Source organism: Lynx canadensis, chromosome C1, assembly GCF_007474595.2.
Source record: "Lynx canadensis isolate LIC74 chromosome C1, mLynCan4.pri.v2, whole genome shotgun sequence".
Taxonomy (NCBI): Eukaryota; Metazoa; Chordata; class Mammalia; order Carnivora; family Felidae; genus Lynx; species Lynx canadensis.
Genome location: NC_044310.1, coordinates 114384253 through 114409503, shown reverse-complemented (window position 1 = coordinate 114409503; position 25251 = coordinate 114384253). Strand labels below are relative to the sequence as shown.

Here is a 25251-nt window from a genome sequence, read left to right as displayed (position 1 = left end):
CTCCTTTTTAGTGGGGTCTTTGTCTGATTTTGGAATGAAGGGAATGCTGGCTTCATAGAGTAAGTTTGGAAGCATTCCTTCCATTTCTATTTTTTTGGAACAGTTTGAAAAGAATAGGTATTAAATCTTCTTTAAATGTCTGGTAGAATTCTCCTGGAAAACCATGTGGCCCAGGATTTTTGTTTGTTGGTAGATTTTTGATTACTGATTCAATTTTTTTTTTGCTGGTTTTGGGCCTAAGTTTTCTATTTCTTCCTGTTTCAGTTTTGGTAGCTTGTATGTTTCTAGGAATTTGCCCGTTTCTTTCTGATTGCCCAGTTTGTTGGCATATAATTTTTCATAATATTATCTCATAATTGTTGGTGTTTCTGTGATGTTGGTTGTGATCTCTTCTCTTTCATTCATGATTTTATCTATTTGGGTCCTTTTTCTTCTTGTCAGTAAGTATGGTGAGGGTTTTATCAATTTGGTTAACTTTTTCAAAGAACCAGTTCTTAGTTTTGTTAATCTGTTCTATTGTGGGTTTTGTTTGTTCATTTCTATATCATTTATTTCTGCTCTGATCTGTATTATTTCTCTTCTTCTGCTGGATTTAGGCTTCATTCTCTGTTCCTTTTCTAGCTTTCCGTATAAGGTTATATTGTGTATTTGGGATATTTCTTGCTTCTTAAGATAGGCCTGAATTGCAATGTATTTTCCTCTTAGGACTGCCTTTTCTGCATCAAAAGGGTTGAAGTGTCGTGTTTTCATTTTCTTTTTTTTTTTTTTCACATTTTTTTTTTATTTCTTCTTTAATTTACTGGTTAACCCATTCATTCTTTAGTAGGATGTTCTTTAACTTCCATGTATTTGAGGGCTTTTCAAATTTGTTCTTGTGGCTGACTTCAAGTTTCACAGTGTTGTGATCTGAAAATATGCATGGTATGATCTGGATCTTTTTGTACTTCTTCGGGGCTGATTTGTGACCAAGTACGTGATCTCTTCTAGAGAATGTTCCATGTGCACTTGAGAAGAATGTGTATTCTGCTGTTTCAGGGTAAACCGTTCTAAATATATCTGAATTTTCCACTTAATAGTTATGTTTTATAAAAGTAATTAATGTTTTCTAGAGATTTTCCTTATCACATTTTTTTTTTTAGAAATGTGATTTTGACATGCACCTTGGTGTGTTTTTTTTTTTTTTTCTTACTTGGGGGGTGGGTATGGGTTTTCTAACTTTAATGTGTGTGCATGTGTGTGTGTGTGTGTGCATGTGTGTGTGCATGTGCATGCTTGAACTTTCTCTTATCTATGGTGCTAGAGTTTTCATCAAATTTGGGAAAGTTCAGGGGCACTTGGGTGGCTCAGTTGGTTGAGTGTCTGACTCTTGATTTTGGCTCAGGTAATGATATCAAGGTTGTGGGATCAAGTCCTATGATGGGCTCTGTGCTCAGCGTGGAGTCTGCTTAGGATTCTCTCTCTTTCCCTCTGCCCCTCTTCCCCACTCACACTCTTTCTCTCTCTAATATACACTTTCAGGAGCTATTACCTTCCTTAGGTACCATCTCCAAATCATAAATCACAACAGGGATTTAGACTTCCACAGGTGAATTTTGGGAGGGTCACAAACATTCAATCTGTAGCACCTGGATTACTTGCTCATATCCAAAGGTCAGTAATGCTGCCTTCTACTTCTCTTCCTCCTCTTTCTTCTTCTCCTTGTCCTTCTTCTTCTTCTTCTTCTCCTTCTTGTTGTTGTTCTTCTCCCCCCCCCACCCCCACCCCCATATTTGTTTCTCTCTGGCCTTCATGTGATTACTTTGTATTATTACCATATGAGATAACAGATGAGGCTACAAAAAAAAAAAAAGATACTCAAAGTTCACTATTCTTTTCTTCTAAAGCATCTAAACTGCTACTAATCACTTCCGGTGTTTTTTTTTTTTTCAGATATTGTACTTTCATCTCTAAAATCTCATTCAGTTATTTTTTATCCCATCCATTGTTCTTCTCATGTTCCTTTTTCTTTATATCATTGAGGATATGAATGAGTTTCGTAATACTATGTTAATGGTCTTTTCTGTTAATTCTATCATCTCTGTGATTTCCAAGCCAGTTTCTATTAATAAATGTTTCTCCTGGTTTTGTGTGATATTTTATTATTCTTTATTCTAATACTTTGGATTGAACGTTAGAAGTTGGAAATATTCTAGTTTTTGAATCCTTATTTTGTGTGTGTGTGTTCCTCTAAAGAGTCAAAGAATGTGTCATTTTCTCTGGCTGGAAGTCAAATTAATTTTCTATTAGTTTAATCCTCTTGAGGTTTATTTTTTAAACTTGCTTTGGGTAGAACTAGAATAGACCATATTCTAGAGTTAATTTAGAGTCCTTTTTAAGGCCAAAGGCCCACTATATTCTATACACTCTGGCTGAAGGAAACTCAAACAATTCCTGGCCCTGCATGACCTTTGAGAATTGTTTCTTATCCTTTTGTATAATTACTCTTTCCTTAGAATTTATTTTTTTCTGTCTAATGGGATTTTATGTTATGCATGTGTATACTATACTCATGGAAAGACTCCTGGGCCTCTATGTAAATTTCTGGAGCTTTATTTCTCTAGTTCTTTTTACCTCTCTGAGCACCTTCTAGTCGTGTTGGCCTTTGCGAATTCTAAACTCTGTTTCCCCAACTCAATGAGATTTCCAAATGTAATTTGAGTTCCTCCTGCCTTGTGCTGTAGTATGGGAATTACTTCGAGCCACACTATCTAGGCAGTAATGTTACTCATTCAGTTTGTTTTCCTTTTTTGCATGTGAATTACAGCACTCTGATGCAAGTGGTAGAGTCTCTGGAAATAGGCATTTCCTATATTTTCCCCGTTGCTTAGTTGGATAGTGCAAGGATAATTTTAGAACATCTTATTTCTTCATGGCTGAAGAGAAGAAATCCACCCTCCCCATGTGTTTTCTTTTTCCTGTTAATCATGGTTATGTATTCTGTAAAGGATATTTTAAAATATTTTGCTCCCATCCTGTGTATGGTGTAGAGCTGTGTAAGACTGTGTGATGCTCACTCTCCCGTCTTCCTAGGGATTCCCAGACCATTTTCTTCTCTTAAAGTGTCTTAAAATAGGTACTTGAATCACACAATTAAAATGTAAATGGTTTAATGAAATAGGACTTTTCCAGCTATAAAACAAAGGACAGAAACCCAACTCAAACCATATCAAGGGGAAAAATGAAAATTAATGTTTATGCAAGTATTTGAATTTTTTAGTTATCAAAACTGCTGGGCTCAGGGATCCTAAAAACAGGTATTTCTCTCTGCCTCTTTGCATGTGTGTCTATCTCCCTGTCACAGTGTTATCTTTTGACTCTGCTTCCCCCTTCCCTCTTATTGGCCTCATTCCTCTTCTCCTGTAATTATGCTTTCTTAGACCAATAACAGTCTGAATGCATAGAGAATTTCCTTTCTACGTAGAGTTCCAGGGAAGTCCTTTTATTAGATTTGCTTATTTCCCACAGCCAATCCAGGATAAGCATCTATTAGAAAGCACAGGCTTTATGATTAGCTTGGCCTCAGTCATATGACATGACCACCATATGCAATGGATTTAGAGGCAGCCATACCAAGGAGCAAATCCTGTCCTCCCAAGAACAAATTGTCATGAGGTGCTCTGTATTGATGTCACTTGTAGTAATATTTGAATTTTGATATAAAACATAGGCTCTTTGAAGACTCAGACAGTAATGATTAAGCCAGAGAACAATCCCAAAAAGGCCTAAAATAGGAACATGGCAGTCATGCCTTCTGTTTCTGGCCTTATTATTATTATTTTTTACTAGTTGCTCAAGTTAAACAGCTGTTGTAATCAAATTGCCATATTCACAGTCTAGCAAAACATGCCTTGTGCTTTCCTAGGCCTCATTTCTCCAACCACTCTTCCATACCTCACATCTTCTGACAATAAAAAAAAATCCTATAGTTGAGCCTTCAAGGCTCTACAAAGCCTTATCTAAACAGCCAAGGTTCAGATCATCACTGTTTCTTTTTCAAAACTTTGAAATGTCCCAGCGTCCATGCCATTCCTTTGGAGCCTAGCAATGTTAATTAACGCTTTTGTGCACATAGTGCATCTAACCTACTAGCTGATAAGCTTCTTTAGGGCAGATATTTTGCTCGATGGCTGAAGTGTGGGTAGGTGGAATGAGAGGGCTAAGTTTGGAGTCAGATAATTTCAGATTTGAATTCAAGAGCAGCCTTTCATTCTGTACAAGACATTCCTTGGTCATGTTACAGGGACTACATATGTATGCTTGTCATATGGGGATGATGATACCTACTTTTATTATGGGAAATATCCTAAGCTATAATACAGGGGCATTTTCTGGCAGTAAATATTTTTTTATTATCCCCTCTGGCAGCTATCACTATGCCTCACACCCAGCCAGAGATGAACAGATACTTGCTGATTGATTGCATAGTTCAGATGAAGTAAGACTCTTACTTTATAGATTTGACTCCAACATTTATTTAATTTAGCACCATTAGACAAGAAATGAAAATGCCAGGAAAAGGCAGATTATACTCTGCTTGGCTTTCCCTAATGGACAGAAAACTGGGGTTATGGCTTTTTAGCAGGACTGTGGTGATGTTATTACTTTGTTTTTCTTTCTTTCTTTTTTTTTTAAGAATATCTGGCCATGATGGCTTTATAATGTTTATTGCTCGACAGTTGTTGAGCATAGCAACAAAATCACTAACTAAAAAGAACAGTCTTAGGTTATGACTTGTGATCATCTTTCCTTTGCTTGAAACTGAGAGAGAGAAAAAAATACAGTTATTTTACTAACATATGCATAGAAGGAATGACTCCTGCTCATAAAAGTCACCATTTATTAGGATACTTTACTTACATAAGCATCTCAATCAGATTGTAAAGACTTTAGTAATCCCATTATTCAGGTGATGTAGCTGGGACTTAGAATTTAGGTAATTCAAGTAAGAATGCTATAGAACTGGAACCCAAATGTTTCTGATTCCGACACATTATTCATATCAATATCATGCTACCTCTTGATCAGCCTCAAGAAGATAGCTTAGCCAAAAAGTCTGTAAACAACCCTACCCTGAAATGACTTTGAGTCAGTCTATAAGAGAGCCTCACAATTTTTAATGGAGAACTTTCCATGCCCAAATGACTTTTTGATTATAGTGTTTATCCTCAAAGGTTGCTGATTTTTTTTTTACACTCCTCTGAATTCCCCATCTTGTACTTGCAACATCAAAATCCCTTCCTCAGCGACTGCAGTGATGGCATGAGTGGAAGGTTATGCATTGAGAACTGGATGTGGCAGCGGGAGAAAATTATCTCTAAAAGAACAAAGATCTTATTTTCATAGTAATTTGTCATTGGCATAATAACAAAGCATTAGGAAGGCAAAGCATATGACCCAGCACTGTGATGTGTCCCTTAGAAAATATTATCTCAGGGTGCCTATGTGGCTCCATCAGTTACGTGTCTCATTTTTGGTTTTGGCTCAGGTCATGGTCTCATGGTTTCATGGGTTCAAGCCCCGCATTGGGGCAGTGGAGTCTGACACTGTGGAGTCTGCTTGGGATTCTCTCTCTGTCTTTCTCTATCTCTGCCTCTCCCCCATTCATGCTCTCTCTCTCTCTCTCTCTGTCTCTCTCTCTCTCAAAATAAATAAACTTTTTTTAAAAAAATAAAATATTTTCTCTTTATAGATTAACTTTACATGATGTCAGCTATTTTTTTATATCACTTAGACTATCAGTAAAGCATCTCTCACTAATGTTCTCCCTGTTTGGAAATCAGACCCTGGGCAGGTATGAGTCTGAGGGCTGAAACAGTAAAGGAAAATTCTACTACATTTTTGTGTTATGTGAACAAATTTCTGGTAAATCTGATAGTTTAATTTCTTCTTTACATTTATATTATACAGATATTACCTATTCACCTGCCTTTTGCTCTCCATAGGGAGACAAACTCTTTTTTCACACAAAAAAATATTATTTTATGTAAACTGAAACTCTAATCCTCAATATTGGCCTATAATAATCACTCACTATGTTTGTTGGAGTAAACTTAATTATATGTATTTATTATTTTATTTTTTCTTATTAAGTACATTTTTATAAAATGTCCCAAAACACTAACTCATGTAAGATAATTTTGTTATGCAATGATTCCAAGGTGAGACAGGTTGATTTTTAATAGGTCTTATTACATAACAATAAATAACATGAATGGAGTATTTTTTTAAAAAAAATTTAATGTTTATTTCTGAGACAGAGAGAGACAGAGCATGAGTGGGGGGAGGGGCAGAGAGAGAGGGAGACACAGAATCCCAAGCAGGCTCCAGGCTCTGAGCTGTCAGCAAAGAGCCCAACTCAGGGCTCCAACTCACAGACTGTGAGATCATGACCTGAGCCGAAGCTGGACGCTCAACGGACTGAGCCACCCAGGAGCCTCTGAATGGAATATTTCTTTAAGTTTATTTATTTATTTGTTTTGAGACAGAGAGAAAGTACAAGCAGTAGAGAGAGAGAGAGACAGAGAGACAGAGACAGAGAAAGAGAGAAAATTCTAAGCAGGCTCTTCACTGACAGCATGGAGCCTGACACAGGGCTTGAACTCACAAACCATGAGAGCATGACCTGAGCCGAGACTGAGAGTCATATGCTTAACCAACTGAGCCACCCAGGTGCCCCCATAAATGGAATATTAAATGGATGAAGTCCTTATGGCTCCAGTCTTATAAAAAGCTAGAACTAAGTTCCTTTAATTTCTTTTAATCCAGATACACTATTATTTCCAGTTTACAGTGAAAGTGCATAAAAGGAGAGCTTTTCTACTGAACTTCTGAAAAATTTATTTCACATCAATTTTTTTTCTGAATTGGGTAAAAGGTACACAATGTAATTTTTTTAAATTGAATTTCTTTTCATCAAAGTGTAAAAATCCAATGAAATGAACATAAAGTAAAGTAAAAAACAAATGTTTGGGTTTCTATGGTACATGAATAAATAGTAATTCAGACAAATTAATCAACTATATGATTCAACTAAAATGAAAGAAGTCAAATCAGCTAATCCATAGTATATTGACTGTTGATTGACAGATTAATTCATTGATGTGTGTGTGTGTGTGTGTGTGTGTGTGTGTGAGTGTGTGTTAAAAAAATTGGAAATCTCAAATTGAAGTCTACTGGTACACACATGATGCTCAGGAGGCCGTTGGGAAAACATCAAAAACCTAGCCTGCTGAAGACTGTTAAGCTAATTTCTCCCCCTCATCCCCTAAGGTTTCCTATGTGCTAAGTGTAAACAAAGACATTTCTTCTAAATGAGAAAGACAGGGGAAATGGTGCGGTGCGTGGCTCAGTTGGTTGAGCACCCGACTTTGGCTCAGGTCATGATCTCAGGGTTCCTGAGTTCCAGCCCCTAGCCCCACATAGGGCTCTGTGCTGACAGCTCAGAGCCTAGAGCCTGCTTCAGATTTTGTATGTTCCTCTCTCTCAGCCTCTACCCAACTTGTGCTCTGTCTCTCTCTCTTTCTCTCTCAGAAAGAAATGAACATTAAAATAAATTAATTAATTAATTAATGAGAAAGAGGGGAGAAAGAGGACTATTACCAATGTAAAGGAAGAGCTTTTGACTTGTTTGCTTCCATAGTATTTTGGGGGAATTCTCACTGTAGCATAAACACCCAAATGTCAATAGACATTGGATTTTACTTCTTATTCACATAAGAATAGATCTCATATATACTCCTGGTCTTGTAGTATTTCAGGAACCCATTTTCCTTCTGTTTTGTGGCCTGTATGCCTTATGGTCTTATGGTTTCAGAGTCTCCCGTTTTATGTGTGGTTTTTAAAAGAATAAGTAGAGAAATTACATTCACCTCTAACTACTTCAGCCTAGAAGTGACACACATTATTTCACCCACATTACATAGGCCAAAATTCAGTAATACATCCACATTGACTGTAAAGAAAGCTGGAAAACGTAGTCTGTCTTTATGACCAACCAACCAACAAATAACATATGCAAATGAATTAATTAATTAACAGATGAGTTGGGCAAAAACACAGTTAATTATCAAAATGTTTAAAATGCATTCTCATTCTAGGGGACATTTGTAAAAGTAAAAAAAAAACAGGAAAATTTTAAAAGAAAAGAAAGTAAGAACGAAGAAGTTATGAAAAGAGACAGTAAAGGAAAAAATCAGTTGGAAATTAGAGAGAATGTGGAACAGACCTAATATATGGCCACTTTTGACTTTTTAATTCTTCTCTATAATTTCTCTTTTCTCCACTCTTTTCAAAAGTTCCTCTTTTCTTTGTGATTTTCTCACTTAATACTCCTTTTATTTCCTCTCCTTGAACTCTATGGTTTTTTTGTGTTTATTTTTATTCTTTGTTTTGACTGTCTTATCTCCTCTTTTACTCAACTGCCACTTACCCTTCATAAAAAATTGTTCTTGCATGTAACTTCAAGGATCTTATGGAACAAAACAAAACACCTTTGTTGCCTAACCCAGCTAAACAACTCTAATATCTAAAATTCCAAGTCAGGCAGAAGGATAGGTTGCTGTTGAGAACAGCCCCTACAAATGTGCATTGCCAGCCCTTGAAGGCATCATAGCTTATGCCTAAAACACAAACTCTAATCTAAGCTCAAAAGCATTCTGTCCATTCTTCCTTTCAAATAGATTAGCACGACTTCATCCAAAAAATAATTGTCAGGTTCCTATAAACTGAGAAATGGAACTTGAATGGTACCAGATAAAAAGCCTTTGCTTTTGTGTATACATAAAAAAAAAAAATCTAAAACATCACAAGTATGAGCACATTTTGGTACATAAGCATTTTTATTCAGAATAACCTACCTGAGAAGGAAGCAGTAGAAACTTGTCTGAAGTGAAAGAATGACTTTTTTTCCTCCCTATAAATTGCACTGTATGCAAATACAGTGAATGGAAAAAAAGAATTGCATTTGATTTTCCTGGTTCAGGTTGATGTATTACTTAGTAATTCATTCCTAGCTGAACCTCCTTTCTATTCTCATTCTGTAGTCATCTTAAATCTGTAAACCTAAATAAATTTAGGCTAGATTTCTCAGAAAGTGATGTGTATATGTATGTGTGTGTGTGTTCTTGACAGATCTAAATAATTTTTTGCACAATTTGCCCACTTGATTTCTAATATACATCTACACAAGCAGGGGAAAATGTTAAGTTGAATTTAGTTGAAGATTATACTTGATAAAGTACAAGAATCCCATTGAACTCAACTGTTTAGATAATCAGAGATGATCCAAAACATTCATTTCATTATCTAGGTGATAAAATTGAGACACAGAGAAGTTGCCTGCTCAAGGATATGTATTATGTAGCAAAACCTTTTATATAATTTAGTTCTTTCTGTCATATATTTTATAATTTTACTCAGTGCATCAGAGGTAAATGTATACTCCAAATAAATCTTTGTTTGGTGTCTTTACTCTGGTTATAAACTGTATGTTTTCCCTCACATAGATTTTCCTATATAGTATCTTTAAAAATAAGATGCAAGTAACACAGATCTTCTCATTGAACCAAAATACACTTAAGTTTAGTAAAGCAGAACAAAATTACATAAAGATTTTTTTTAGCTGATTTAATTATTCTTTTCCAATATGTTACAGCTTGCTTTTTAGTTACAAACTTTCTTTTATGTTGTTTAGTTACAAAGCATATTTATATGTTTCTGAGCATAAAATGAATACAGACTCACTACAGAAAAATTTTAAGATACACAAAGAGGAAACACAGTACTCATAATCCCACCATCTGACATTTTAATATCTTATAGGAATTCTTATTGCTGTTGGTATGTAATATTCCACATTTTGAAATAAAATAATTATTTACTTTTATTTTATTTTTTTACTTTATATTATTTTATTTCATTTCATTTTTTTTTATTTACATTCTCTTAATTTTCATTTTTGAGAGAGAGACAGAACATGAATGGGGGAGGAGCAGAAAGAGAGGGACCTGAAGAATCCCAAACAGGCTCAAGGCTCTGAGCTGTCAGCACAGAGCTAAACATGGGGCTTGAACTCATGAACTGTGAGATCATGACCTGAGCCAAAGTTGGATGCTTAAATGACTGAGCCACCCAGGCATCTTCCCCGCCAAAAAAAAATTCTGAGAATCAGGATTTGAGTTCACAGAATACAACCCACCTTACACCCAAAATGGAGCCTCAGATTATAGGAATATAAATTTATATTGGTGTCCCAAATATGTAATGTGCTGAAGCTTTGTTTCCGTTACTGGAAATCTACTGAGTGATAATAACAGCTGTAATGTCTTCATATTTACATAAAATTTACATATGAAAGTTGTTAATGTATTATTAGTTACCAGTGTATTAAATACGATATAACTTATTTTAATTGCTTAACGCAAAATATCAGTGTAAGTTCCCTTGTGCTGAATATTTAAGAAGCTAAAGTGAATAATGTTTGAAAGAAATAGCCTATAAGCATAGTAAGGATTTTTGTACTAAACCAGAAAATCATTTCGGTGTGTGTATGGAATTTTGTTTGTCAGTGCACTTTCTAGGTGTCCTGCATCCTTTGTATATTTTGATAGCGTCACTGCTACTGCGAGGCTCTCATATTGACATAATGGTTCACTTTTGTACATATATCACAAACATAGCCCCTCACTAGGTGCAAAGAACTATTTTTTGAACTCCGGGTTAATTTACTTAACCCTCACAGTACTTAGGAAACTCATGCAGTGAGCCTTTAAATGAATTGACGAAGGTCACAAAGCTGGTAAATGGAAGACCTGGGACTTGGCTGGCAGGCTCCAGATCTCTGTGACAAATCTGGATACAATCTACAATATATAGCCTCTCTCATGCTAATGTGAAATATCACAGATATTTATCTTTTTATCTGTGGTATATAGGTTATATACATATGGCATGTATGTGTGTACACACACACACACACACACACACCCCTACAGATAGATGATGGGTAGATAGATAGATAGATACATACATACATACATAATACATAGATAGATAGATACATAGCTATATAGATACGTAGATACATAGATACATAGATGGATAGATAATAGATGAAATATAGATGATAGATAGATAGATAGATAGATAATAGACACATAGATATTTCAAATAATCTGACATATATTTTCACCATTTAAAACTCACAACTCCTCCTAAGCTAGGTGAGTAAATAAATGAGGTTATATTCTATCCACATTCTCTATTCCCTTAATGGTCACTTCAACCTTGCACTACCTAGGTCAAAATGTTTAGAATCATCTCAAACTTCTTTTGTCTTTTCACAATCCTCATTAAATAACCCTTCGTCAAAACCTGTATCACCGCTTTCTGTCCAACAAATGCTATGTCAGCTACCTTCCTGGTATATCATCTCTGTCTTGGATTGTTGCAAAAGCCTCCTTAAAAAAATTAATGTTTATTTGTTATTTTTGAGTGACAGAGTGCAGGTGGGGGAGGGGCCGAGAGAGAGGGAGACACAGAATCTGAAGCAGGCTCCAGGCTCTGAGCTGTCAGCACAGAGCCTGACGCGGTCAGATACTTAACCAACCAAGCCACCCAGGCGCCCCGCAAAAGCCTCTTAATTGGTCTTTCTGTTCTTTTTTTGCCCACCTTCAAACTGTCCTCAACATAACATCCAGAGTACTATCATCGACATATAAGTGGAACTCAGTCCTTTTTTTTTTTCCTTGCTCAAATACCTCTAATACCATTTACAGTAACATGGCATCAGTATGCCCAGATGGGTTTTATGCATTCTGGCTTCCTCTCCAACTTCATCTACTCTATTCTCCCTGTGCTTTCACTCAGCTATAGCCACACTGTCCTCCTTGCTTGTTGCAGAACATGTCAGCAAGGCCTTGCCCTTTGCTGGTTCTTTGGTCCTTTGGACTGGAATCCTTTCTCTAAGTCAGAGGCTTAACCAACTGAGCCACCCAGGCACCCTAGCTAATTTATTATTTAAAATAATAAAGCATCCCAATTTTTTAACATTTATTTTTGAGAGAGAGAGACAAAGCATGAATGGGGAAGGGGTAGAGAGAGAGGGAGACACAGAATCCAAAGCAGGCTCCAGGCTCTGACCTGCCAGCACAGAGTCAGACAAGGGGCTTGAACCCAGAAACGGTGGGATCATGACCTGAGCTGAAGTAGGACACTGAACCGACTGAGCCACCCAGGTGCCCTTCTATTGAGTTAATTTAAATAAGGCCCCTAAAAACCATGAATCCTTAGAAAAGAGTATACAATGAAGAATAATTTACACATACAAGTACAGAAATTAAATTCTAAATGTCAACTCTTCTACCATTATACTTTTATTTATAACATGTACTTGAATGAAGTCTCAGCTTTCCATGCCTATTTTAACATACCACAATTCATAAATGTATTGTCATATGTCCAGCTTATTATTTTTTTCACTTTAAAATAATATGGGGGGGTGAAATTCACATGGCATAAAATTCAACATTTTAAAGTGGACATTTCCGGGGCGCCTGGGTGGCTTAGTCGGTTAAGCGGCCAACTTCGGCTCAGGTCATGATCTCGTGGTCCGTGAGTTCAAGCCCCACATCAGGCTCTGTGCTGACCGCTCAGAGCCTGGAGCCTGTTTCAGATTCTGTGTCTCCTTCTCTCTCTGACCCTCCCCCATTCATTCTCTGTCTCTCTCGGTCTCAAAAATAAATAAACGTTAATTTTTTTTTTTAAATAAAGTGGACACTTCCATGCATTTTAGGACATTCTCGATATTGTACAACTGTCACATATAGCTAACTCCAAAATATTTCCATCACTTGAAAGTAACACTCCTTACCCCTAGGCAGTTTCTGCCTATCACTTCTTTCCCTAAGCTCTGGCAATCACTAATTTGCATTCTGTCTCTTGAGATTTATCTATTTTGGATATTTCATATAAATAGAAATCTAGAATAGAATAGTTTTACATCTTCATTTCCATTTTAAATGGCTTTTTTTAAATTTTTCATGTCTAATTGCTATGGTTAAAACTGCCAGTACAATGATGAATATCAGCATGGAAGCAGACATTCCTGTGTTGTTCCTAATCTTAGAGGGAAATATTTCAGTTTTTCACCCCAGAGTACAATGTTAGCTGTGGATTTTTCATAAATGCACTCATGTTGGTAAAGTTTCCTTCTAGTACTAACTTAAGTGTTTTTGGTTTTTTTTTTTAGCAAAAAGGGTGTTGATTTTTTTCAAATACTTTATCTGGATTTATTGAAATGCTCACATGTCTTTTTGTTGTTGATGTTTATTTGACTAATGTAGTAGTATATTACATTGACATTCTCATATTAAATCAAATTTGTATAGTCGTATAAATAGCTGCTGTTGTTTTTGATTTTATACTATTTTGTTGAGAACTTCTGCATTTGTATTTTTTTTTTGTCCTGTGATATCTTTATCTGGGATTAGTATAAAGATAATGCTGACTTCATTGAATGAGGTAGGAAGTGTTCTCTCCTCTCCCAATTTTTAGAAGATTTTGAAAAGGATGGGAGTTGACTCTTAAATTATTAGTAGAATTCACCAGTGAAGACATCTGGCCCTGAGCTTTACTTTTTTGACACTTTGTTGTTGTTGTTTTATTTTTTCTAATTATATCACTTCACTTGTTATAGGTATAAGATTTTCTGTTTCTTATTGATTTAATTTTTGTAATTTGCGTGTTTCTAAGAATTTTCCATTCCATCTAGGCTATTTGATTAGTTAACATACAGTTGTTGATAGTATTTTCCTAGAATCTTTTTTCTTTTCTTTTTTCTTTTTTTGTAAAGTCAACAGTAATGTCTCCACTTTTATTTCTGATTTTGATTATATGTGTCTTCTCTCTCTCTCTCTCTGTCTCTCTTTTTTTTTTTTTTTGGTTTGATAGTCTAATTAAACACTTAAATTTGTTGATCTTTTCAGAGTCAACTTATTTATTCTCTTTTGGATTTTCAATTTCAGTTTCATTCATGTCTGTTCTAACCTTTATTATTCTTTTCCTTTTATAAACTTTGGGTTTAGTTTACTCTTCTTTTTCTAGTTCCTAAGGTTTAAAGTCAGGTTATTGATTTGAGATTTCTCTCTTTCTTTTTTAAGTATAGGGGTTTACTGTCCTAAATTTCCCTCTGAGTACTGACTTCACTGCATATCATAAGTTCTAATACATTATGTTTGCATTTTCATTCATTTCTAAGTATCATCTAATTTCCCTTGTATCTTACTTGACCTGTTAGTTAAAAAATATTGTTAACATTCTATAATTTGGGAATTTTCCATTCTTTCCATAGGTTTATTACACTGTGGTCAGAAAAGTTACTTTAGATGATTTTACTGTTCTTAAATTTATTGAAACTTGTTTTGTTACCTAACATCTGGTCTATCCTGAAGAATTTCCTGTGCACTAGGGTGGAACATACTATTGTTGTTGGGTAGAGTGTTCTATGTCTTGGTGTATACTGTTGTTTAAATCCACTCTTCTTTAACTGAATCTCAGTGTAGACGTTGTAGCCATTATTGAAAGTAAAGAGGGGTGGGGCAAGGGCAAGTAAAAATGCCACAAAGTTTTTTCAATTATTTTTTAAGTTGCTGTTCCTTGATTTGCTGTTTGTTGTAGTTTTGGCTGTTTTCTGGAGTTTTAACAGCTGGTTCTATCAATTTTGCTTTTTTTTTTTTTTTTTTTTGATGTTTCTGTGGAAGAATGGGTATTGAGAGTTACCTATGGCATCATTTTTCTGATGTCACTCTTTAAATTATTTTTAAATCATTCTTAAAAAAACCTCTGAAAAATGTGGTTTAAGATTTCAATGTAGGCATACATATGTGTATACATATCATATATATACATGTATATATATGTAATTATTTTGTAAACAAATGCATATAAGCATATTGATATATAGATATACATTTTTAAAGGTATTTTGCATCAAAAGCAGGAGCAACCAAATTCTAATCAACCAAATTCACCATGATGATTTTTAATGCTCACCGCATCTGTTTATTTTCATAGCAGAGGCAGTTTGCTTTATGTGAGAACAGATGTATGTGTGATTATTTGCACTGAAAACCCAAACATTGGAGTAAAGCAGCAATTTACAATTGCTGCCTGAGACTTCTCCTAAGTACACAATTAGTGAACAATGAAGACCTCATTACCTCTTATATCTTTACAGTCAAGGAAACAAACAATTAAACTTGGTGGTGTGAAAACACAGGCAGGAAAACATACATACATGTAAACACACATCACCCTATTTTGAATTCCCTGAAACCGGAGAACATTTGCTCTCTTATTAGAAACTCTCCTTTAGATGAAAGTTTACCCAGGAGTTGGTTTTGTCTTGATATCCCCTTAGCTTTTTGATATCTGTTTCAATTATTCATTTAATCATTTATTTATTTTTGATAAAAGGAGGGAAAACACAATAGAAGGAAAGGTATCATGAGTAGAAAACCACCTTCATTCAAGATTTTAGTAAATCTTTGTCAGATTAATCTCTATTTAGCTACCATCCCCTTGGGGATAATAGGACAATTACTCATGAACAGTTCCTCCAACTGAGATGTTAATCTTTCTGTACCTTTATCTATTTTTGTGCAAATGGAAGATACCCATGTTTACAATACATGTTTACTTTACGTTAAATTAAACAGGTGCTTACTTTAAATGTGTGGACTCCATCAAGGAGCAGGCCTTTTGGTGCCCTACAGCAATCCTATTACACCCATTGCGTTCATCAAAATCATGCTCTCATAGGAGATTTTTGATACCTGCTCCTCTTTCAAACCTTTATTCACTTTTAGGTGATGACCTTCCTCCTTCACTGACATACTATGAGCCATCCTAAGAGAACATCCCCTTCATCCATCCTACATTAGCCAACTGACACATATTCTGCCTTTGTTCCCATTCCCATGCATGTGCCTCCCTAAGCCTAACTCAGTTTAAATTTTTATTGTAACTCAAGGTAGTCAATGTACAGTGTTATGTTAGTTTCAAGTGTACAATAGAGTGATTCAACAATTCCATACATGACCCTGTGCTCATCACAAGTGCACTCATTCCTTAATCCCCATTGCCTATTTCACCCATCCCCCCACCCATCTCCCCTCTGGTAACCATCAGTTTATTCTTTAAGTTCAGAGTGTTTCTTGGTTTACCTCTCTCTCTCCCTCTCTCTTTCTTTCCCCCTTATTCATTTGTTTTGTTTCTTAAACTTCACATAGGAGTGAAATCACATGGTATGTGTCTTTCTCTGACTGACTTATCTAATAAACGACTAGTATCCAAAATATACGAAGAACTTATATAACTTAACACTCCAAAAACAAATGCTCCAATTTAAAAATGGGTAGAAGACATGAACAAACATTTTTCCAAAGAAGACATCCAGATGACCAATAAGCACATGAAAACATGCTCAACATTACTCCTCATCAGGGAAATGCAAATCAAAAACACAAAGAGATGTCACCTCATACCTGTCAGAATAGCCGAACTCAACAACACAAGAAACAACGGGTGATGGTAAGGATGTGGAGAAAAAGAAACCCTCATGCACTGCACTATTGGTACGAAGGCAAAGTGGTACAGCCACTAGGGAAAACAGTATGGAGGCGACTCAAAAATTAAAAATAGAACTACTTTATGATCCAGCAATGGCACTACTGGGTAATTATTTACCCAAAGAATACAAGAACACTAATTCAAAGGGATACAAGCACCCCTGTGTTTATAGCAGTATTATCTACAATAGTCAAATTATAGAAGCAACCCAAGTGTCCATCAACTGATGGATGGATAGGGGAAATGTGGTAAATATGTACACTGGAATACTACTTAGCCATAAAAATGAAAGAAAACTTACCATTTGTAAGGACATGGATGACACTAGGGAGTATAATGCTAAACAAAATCATCTGTCGGAGGAAAACAATTTACCAGTTTTATATACAGCCCAGACTTTCCCTAAAACTCTAGGTTCATGCATGCAACTGCCTAATCATCATTGCCATTCAAAGGTAAACTAGGTACCTCAAAAATGATTTTAAAAATTTTATTAGATTAAAACAATTAAGAGTATCTAAAATATAATTGTACAGTTCAGTGAATTTCTAAAAGGACAACGCAGTGTTTACCAGCACCACAAACGCTGCTCTTTTGTCCTTTGACAGTAATTGTCAACACCCAAATTACCAATATCCTAATTTCTAATACTATAGGCTAGTTTTGTGTTTTATACTTTTTATAAATGGAACCATATAATGTATACTCCTCTGCATCTATTTCTTCCTAACATTTGTGGGATGCCTTCATGATGTTTCAGTATAAATACATCGTAAATTGTTGTTGACAAGTAGTTTGCTTCTAGTTTTGGGGTGTTACGATAGTGCTTGTGTGAAATTTCTTGCACATAAATTTTGATGTAATTTGTACATGGCTCTATCTGGTATACATCTCGAGTGGAATTCTTCACGTTACCTCGGTAGACACTACAACACAGTTTTCAGGGTGACACCAATTTGTACTCTGTTCAGCAGTTTTTCAAAGTAATCTTGAATGTAACATAGCCAAAACCACACTTCTTCTTGCCTCCCACAAACTAGCATCTTCTAGTCCTCTGCCATGTATGTGGCAGATTTATTTTTCTGTTTGATCGTACATGCTAAAACACAATGTTGACAACATCCTTAATGCTTATTATGCTCTGTGCTGTATTTCCAAATTATCAGCAAATGCTGAAGCTTCCCTTTGTTTTTCTTGAAGTTTCTCTTTAAAAACCACATGATAATATATATGCATATAAATGGTAAAATATGTATGTATAAATTGTATATAAAATATATATCCATTTACATAGATAAGTGCAACCACTTGGTCTAAGATGCCATTTGTTTCTTGCCTGGTTTTTAATTGCTGACCTATTTCTTTAAGATATTATTTTATTTTATTCTATTTTAAAGTTTTTATTTACTTTGAGAGAGAGAGAGAGTGTGTGTGTGTGAGTGGGTGAGCGGCAGAGAGAGAGGGAGGGAGACAATTCCAAGCAGGCTTTGCAACATCAGCATGAAGCCTGATGTGGGGTTTGATCTCATGAACCATGAGATCATGACCTCAGCCAAGCCAAGAGCCAGATGCCCACCCAACTGAGCCACCCAGACGCCCCTTAAGATTTTATTTTTAAGTAGTCTCTACACCCAGCATAAGGCTTGAACCCATAAACCTGAGATCAAGAGCCACATTCTCCATTGACTGAGCCAGCCCAGTGCCCCAACTACCTACATATTTCCATTTCATCTTTCATAGTCAGTTCTCCATTGAGCAGCCAGAGTAATTATAAAGCATAAGCCACAACATGTCTTCATAGATGCCTCATCTCATTTCAAGTAAAAGACTTTTACAATGGTCTATAGCCCTGTCATGACTTGCGTCTTGTTTTTTATCTTATTGTCTCCTGCCACATTTCCCCCGTGGCCTCCCTGCTCTTGCTCAAGTATCCCTTATTCCTAGTTTTTATTTCTAGTTCTTTATGCATGCTCTTATTCCGTCTAGGTGTTCTTCCCCTGGTAGGCAATCCTTTCCACATGTCACCTCATTAAAAAGTAAATATTAATCCCTGCACTCCCATGGCCCTCCCTTTTCCCTTACTTTCCATTTGTCTGTATAGTAGTTATTGACATTGTAACTATTTATTTATAAGCCCACCAGGGCTGGAAAATATGTATGGCAAAAATATGACTTTGTTTTATTCAAGCTGTTTCCCAATTACCCTCAACAATGTCTGGTATAGGGCAGGTGCTGAAATGAAATATATTTATGAGTAAATAAATGTAGTTGTCAACAAGTTCCTCCATTAACAAGCTATTTTCAAAAGAAAGTGATAACCCAAAAATATCCTTAAGAATTGAAAAACATTTAAAAGATAATCCAGTCCAAATTTTTCTGTCCAAACGGAAAATCACAAGAGAGATACTCAAAGATATTAAGTAATATAAATGCGTTAATCAATTCAGAATAGCTAGAAGATGTTGTTCATGACTAAAATATGTGTATTTTCTAAAAAGTTAATTATTTGTATTAACCCATTATAAATTAAATAGTACACATTTCTGATTGGTTATTAAATTACATTTAGCATGATCCAATATTTCCAAATGTTCATTGGTTATTCAAAGTTGCAGTTCGATGTAAGAATGATTTCTCTAAAAAACAACAAAAAAAAAAAAACAAAAAAAAAACAAAACAGGGGGCACCTGGGTGGCTCAGTTGGTTAAGCGTCCGACTTCGGCTCGGGTCATGATCTCTCAGTTTGTGAGTTCGAGCCCCGTATCAGGCTCTGGGTTGACAGCTCAGAGCCTGGAGCCTGTTTCAGATTCTGTGTCTCCTCCTCTCTCTGCCCCTCCCATGCTCATGCTCTGTCTCTCTCTGTCTCTTAATAATAAATACATGTTTAAGAAAAAAAAAAAAAGAATGATTTCTCTAAATTGTAATAACATTATGGATTCTAAGACCAAAAAGTGCATGGATCAATGATAAAATGTGGGTGATCAGAGATTTCTGAAACAATATAGATCTCTCAATTATGTAATCTTAAAAAATTCTCAGTATGACCTAAAGTAGAACATTTAAGTTTTAAAATATTCAAATCAGGGGAGCCTGAGTGTCTCAGTTGGATAAGTGTCCAACTCTTGATTTCAGCTCAGGTCATGATCTCACAATTTGTGAGATTAAGCCTGGCATTAAGCATCACGCTGACAGTGCAGAGCCTGCTTGGGATTCTAACAAATACATGTATGAAATCATAAGAAATATATACTGGTGTCTGACTCCAGTTCCTGACACAGGACTTTGAAAACCCTTAGAAATTCCTAAGTGATAAGAACAGTAGGAACATCTTTTGTCCATTAAGGTAACTCTAGGTGGACTTCTGTAAGGCTCCTGAATAGAGGCTAGTAACTTGAAAGTCCAAGCCATGATTAAGAGTTAAAATTATCCTCCAGAGTCCAGAGAGGGGAGGAAAATGTTACCAACAATTGATTATGCCTACTTGAGTAAGCTTCCATAAAACATCCAATAGTATGGGGTTCAAGGACATTCCAGCCTGTGAACACATCCTTATACTAGGAGAGTGACGCACCTTAATTTCATGGGGACAAAAATTCTTGCACTCAGGACTCTCCCAGATCTTGCCTTATATATCTCTTTATCTGGCTATTCATACCTTTATCACATCCTTTAATAAATTGCTAAATGTAAGTTAAGTGTTTCCCTGAATTGTTTGAGCTGTTCCAGCAAATAATCAAATCCAAGGGGAAGGATGTCATGGGTACCTTTTATTTGTAGCCATGTTGGACAGAAGTCATAGATAACCTGAGGACCTACCACTTGCACTTGGCATCAGAAGTGTGTGGGGGGAGAGAGTCTTATGGGACTCTTATGGGACTGAGCCATTAACCTGTGGCATTGAATGATATCTCTAGGTAGATAGTGTCAGAATTGAGTTAAATTATAGAATTGTGTCATAGAATCGTTCATCATCAGAGCCCCCCTGACCTCCCCCCCACTGCATATTTGCTGAACAGAAGGGTCAGAAGTGAAGTGTTCTTTGTGAAAATAAAGGAAAAAGTTACAGGAGGATAGCTGAAGGATTATCCAGCACAACACATTCAGATGTGATGGTGTTAAATCCTATTCTGAGCTCAAGCTTCAGTCAGATAAATATGAGAGAATCCTGGGTCTCTGGTTGTAAGAGAACATTGATTGGAAGGGTAGGATATCATGTAGACCAGGATAAAGAAGAGAGAGACAGAAGACACTAAAGTCCAGCTTTTATACCTCCTCTGCAAGTAGTATGATGACAGCCAGGACAATGATATAATTCAGAGTGGTCATAAGGTATGCAAAACTGACTCATAATCAACCTTGCCTCCTTGATTTCTGAACACACTGACGTTGAGCAAGTTACATCATCTCTGTAGCCTAAAGTTCTTCATCTCGAAGGATAATGATTCTTATTTTGCACTAGGATTAATAGGTAATACATTCAAGCTCTGGTTACATGGCTTACATTAAATAAATAAGAACCTTCTGCTTTCTGCTTATCTTCTACAGAAGTTCTTAGCAACAAGTTGAGTCTTTTTTTTTTTTTCAGGGGAGAGAGTATTGTTGTTCCCAAATCAGGATGTTCTATATCAAGCAGACACAGCCATAGTATGCTTTTCTTCATCTCTCTTGACATGTAACATAATAGTGAAGGACATGGGAGTGAAACAATGAATTTACATTTTAAAGCTTCTCTGGACTCTGAAGATGAATAACCTGGTTGAAACTCTAGGTACCGCTCATCAGCCCTATGATAATGGACAGATGTGAATGTGTCAACCAACTCCACCTAAATGTAAAACATCTAAGATCCATTGAACCATTAAGAACATTTGCAAATGTGTTTTCACTTAACATTTTTTTAATCAGAGATAATTCAAAGAAAAAAAAACTTAGCTAAGTACAGGGTGATCCACGATGGTGGCAAAAGAATATGCTGAACTAATCCCCTGGCATGGATACACCAAATCTAAACACCAAATATGGATTGTTTTCTTCTGAAAAAGATCTGAAAACGAGACTAACTACTCTCCACTATAAAAGATAAAAGGTTCACATTGGGACAGGTAAGAGAGGCAGAGGAAAGGTCTTGCAAAAGCCATACCTCCTATGCAGTGACACACGATATGGAGGAATGTCACCAGATAGGTGCTCCTCCTGGAGGTTGAAAGGAAGGTGCCCCACTTTGGGCACCCCAGTCCCTGTGATCTATACCAGAGAGATGAGCACCAGAATGCCTGGCTTAGGCAACCAATGAGGCTGATGTCTGGGGAATGTCCCAAAGTGCAATAGGAAACAGATTCTCCTCCTGGATGGCTTGCATATGGTCTCATCCCAAGACCCAGAGAAGACATCAGTTTGAAAAGCACCCAGACTATCTGTGAGGGAGATTCATTTGTTGATCTCGGGCAAACAGCTGGAGGAGCAGGTCGTTGAGACACTGGTAGATGCCATGGTCGCATTGCCCTAGCCTGTTAGCACAGATGGGTGAGCTCAGACGTGTCAACCTCTCCCCACTTTGCTGGTACTCACAAGAGTGAGTGGGCCAGGCACTTCCTGAGGCCAGAAGGGAAGGGTGATTACAGCATTCCTCGAGTCCTTAGCAAGGGCTGGAGAGCATGAACCAGTGGTAACAGAGTTCTCACACCCTCAGCTAAAGTCTGTGAGTTATGGCAGTTGCAACCTTTGCCTAACCGCTGGCTGGGACTGATGACTATGAAAGTCATAGCATTTTCCCTCCACCAGCCAAAGACCAGTGCACACACTCTCACAAAGCACTCTCCTGTTGCATTGCTGAAGCATGTGTGTAATTCACACCAGGAATACTGCTTGGTTGTGCAGCCCTGGTTTCCAGGAGGGCTCAAGTTCTAGAACTCCATGGGACTGTAACAATTGGAAAGGCAGTCATTGGCAAGCCATCATCCATAGGGCACAGCACAGACAAGAGACTGACACAAAACCCCACCCTTCTTGTGAAAAAAACCTATTTACTTAGCCTGGAGTTTCAGCCTAAGGGACAGGTATTAGGTTTCCCACACATCTAGAGGCTGAGGAGGTGCTCCCAAGGAACATAAGCAGTGAGACACAATCTTTGTGCAGCCCTTCGGCCCGGCTACAGCTCAATGAAACTTTCCATGATAGAGCTTATATACTTGCTTGGAGCCCAGATTTTTGCACCTGTAGCCCAAAAGGCCATCTGCAGAACTTCCGGTCTAGAAGCCAATTACAATTGCAGCCCCACAGACTATATATTTGCATACTTTAAAAACTGCTGCCTGAGGTTCTGGCTTCCAATCAACCTGAAACTAGGGACTAAATAAGATTCCTCCCTTGGATCACTGGCAGGTCTTGGCACACCCTCAAAAATGAGGCATATCAAGAATAAATCAGTTTAGGCAATCACAAAACTTTGAGAGACACCCAAGGGCTAGTTCAAGATCAAACAAGGATTATCACCTATACAAACCCTCTCCTTCAACTGACTGAGGTAGTTGTTTTGCCTAGTACCTATAAAACACACACACACACACACACACACACACACACACACACACGAGTCAAACAATTGAGGAAACAGAGAAATATGTTCCAAATGCAAGAACAAGAGAAAACCTCAGAAAAAGACCTTAATGATACAGAGATAAGTAATCTACCTGATAAATAATTCAACATAATAGTCATAAAGATGCTCCCTGAACTTAGGAGAAGAATGGATGAGCACAGTAAGGATTTAAAAAAAGAGCTAGAAAATATATGAAGTAGCAAAGAGAAGTCACAGAGCTGAATGTAAAACCTAAACTGAAAAAGACACTTGAAGGATTCAACAGCAGACAAGATGAAGCAGAAGAACAGATCAGGGAACTTGAATCACCAGAGCAATGGAACTCACCCAAACAGGGAGGCGAAAAGGAACAAATATTTTGAAAAAATGAAGATAACATAAGACACCTCTGGGACAACATCCCTCTTACTAACATTCGCTTATAAGGGCTCCATAAGGAGAGGAAAGAACAAAAAGAGCAGGAAGTTTATTTAGAGGAATAATGGCTTGGGCACCTGGGTGGCTCGGTTGGTCCGAATTCAGCTCAGGTCATGATCTTGCGGTTTGTGAGTTGGAGCCCCACAACGGGTGCTGTGCTGAGAGCTGGGAGCCTAGAGCCTGCTTTGGATTCTGTGTCTCCCTCTCTCTCTGCCCTTCCTCTGCTCACACTCTGTCTCTCAAAAATAAATAAATAAATAAAGGAATAAAGGAATAACGGCTGAAAACTTCTTTAACTGATGGAAGGAAACAGACCTTCATACAAAGGAAAGATCTAGAGCCATTTTGAAAATGTATGTTTCAACTTTTTTTCCAGCAAGTCTTTGTATTTCCAGAGAGAGGAAAGCACCATTTTGCATCAATACCAAAACTCATTTTTTCCCTTGAGAATTAAATAACTCCATGATGATAAAAAATATGACAACCAAGTTTAATGGCATTCATTCATCTACCAACACATGCTCTGATATACTGAAGCATAATTGTACAGCCCTCAAAAAAGATATAAAGGCATATTCCTAAAGACTTTGTTTTGATAAAGTAAGCTGACAGAACACAGAATTCAGTGTTCTCTGATGCTGAGGAGTAAAACAGACAGTGAATGATTATGATAGTGAAATTTGGGAGCTAATCTTTCTATTCCCTAATGTCATTGGTGAAGGTAATGAGACCGAATTCTCACAGCAGTGTTTCTATTGCTGAATGAATTACTGGGTAATTCTAGAAACAACACATTGGCAGAAATAAAGAGATTATCAAACAAGTTGTGTGGCCTCATAGAAAGGAGCTGCTTAGGGGCCGAAATGGAATCTCAGTTGTGTCTCTTGGTCCCTGTAGGAGTATTTTCCTTACTTACACCATGAGGATGATATGCACCTCACAAGCTACAAGCAGAGCTCTGGTGGGGAAATCTTTCATTGTTTGGCACAGGAATTGATTCAGTGGATGACAATGAGAAAGAACACATAGAACTTAGGCTCAAAATGTGGAGATAGAGGGGCGCCTGGGTGGCTCAGTCGGTTAAGTGTCTGACTCTTGATCTCAGCTCAGGTTGTGATCACAGTTTGTGAGTTCAAGCCCCACATCAGGCTCTGTGCTGATGGTGGGGAGCTTGCTTGGGATTATATCTTTACTTCTCTCTGCGTCTCCCCAGCTTGTTCTCTCTCTCTCTCTCTCTCAATCAAAATAAGTAAACTTAAAAAAAAGATGGAGATGGAGTTTTCTAGAAGCCAAATGATAGAAGAATATAAATGTTCTAGTTTGACAAAGAAAAGCCCCAGCATATGTAGGTGTGGTAAACTTTATTTGGGAAAAAATAGAAATATAGTGAAAAGATTATTTCAGTGTTATTAAGTGGTCAAATATATATGTTTGTGTTTGTGTGTGTGTGTGTGTGTGCATTCAAATATGTATGTCTGTGTTAATATATATATATTAAATTTAGTGTTAAACTAATTTTCGTTTATGCTCTTACAGTGATAACTTGGAAACCTGGTGGTAGAATTGAATCC

At 36.8% G+C, this 25251-nt stretch overlaps 1 long non-coding RNA gene across 1 annotated transcript; it reads left to right on the top strand.

Moving 5' to 3' along the window:
- The first annotated feature begins 875 nt into the window (after nt 1–875).
- On the top strand, nt 876–20705 carry LOC115521603. The gene is made up of 3 exons (XR_003971119.1): nt 876–1028; nt 4201–4206; nt 20694–20705. It is a non-coding gene; the product is annotated as an uncharacterized LOC115521603 (long non-coding RNA).
- Nucleotides 20706–25251: the final 4546 nt, after the last annotated feature.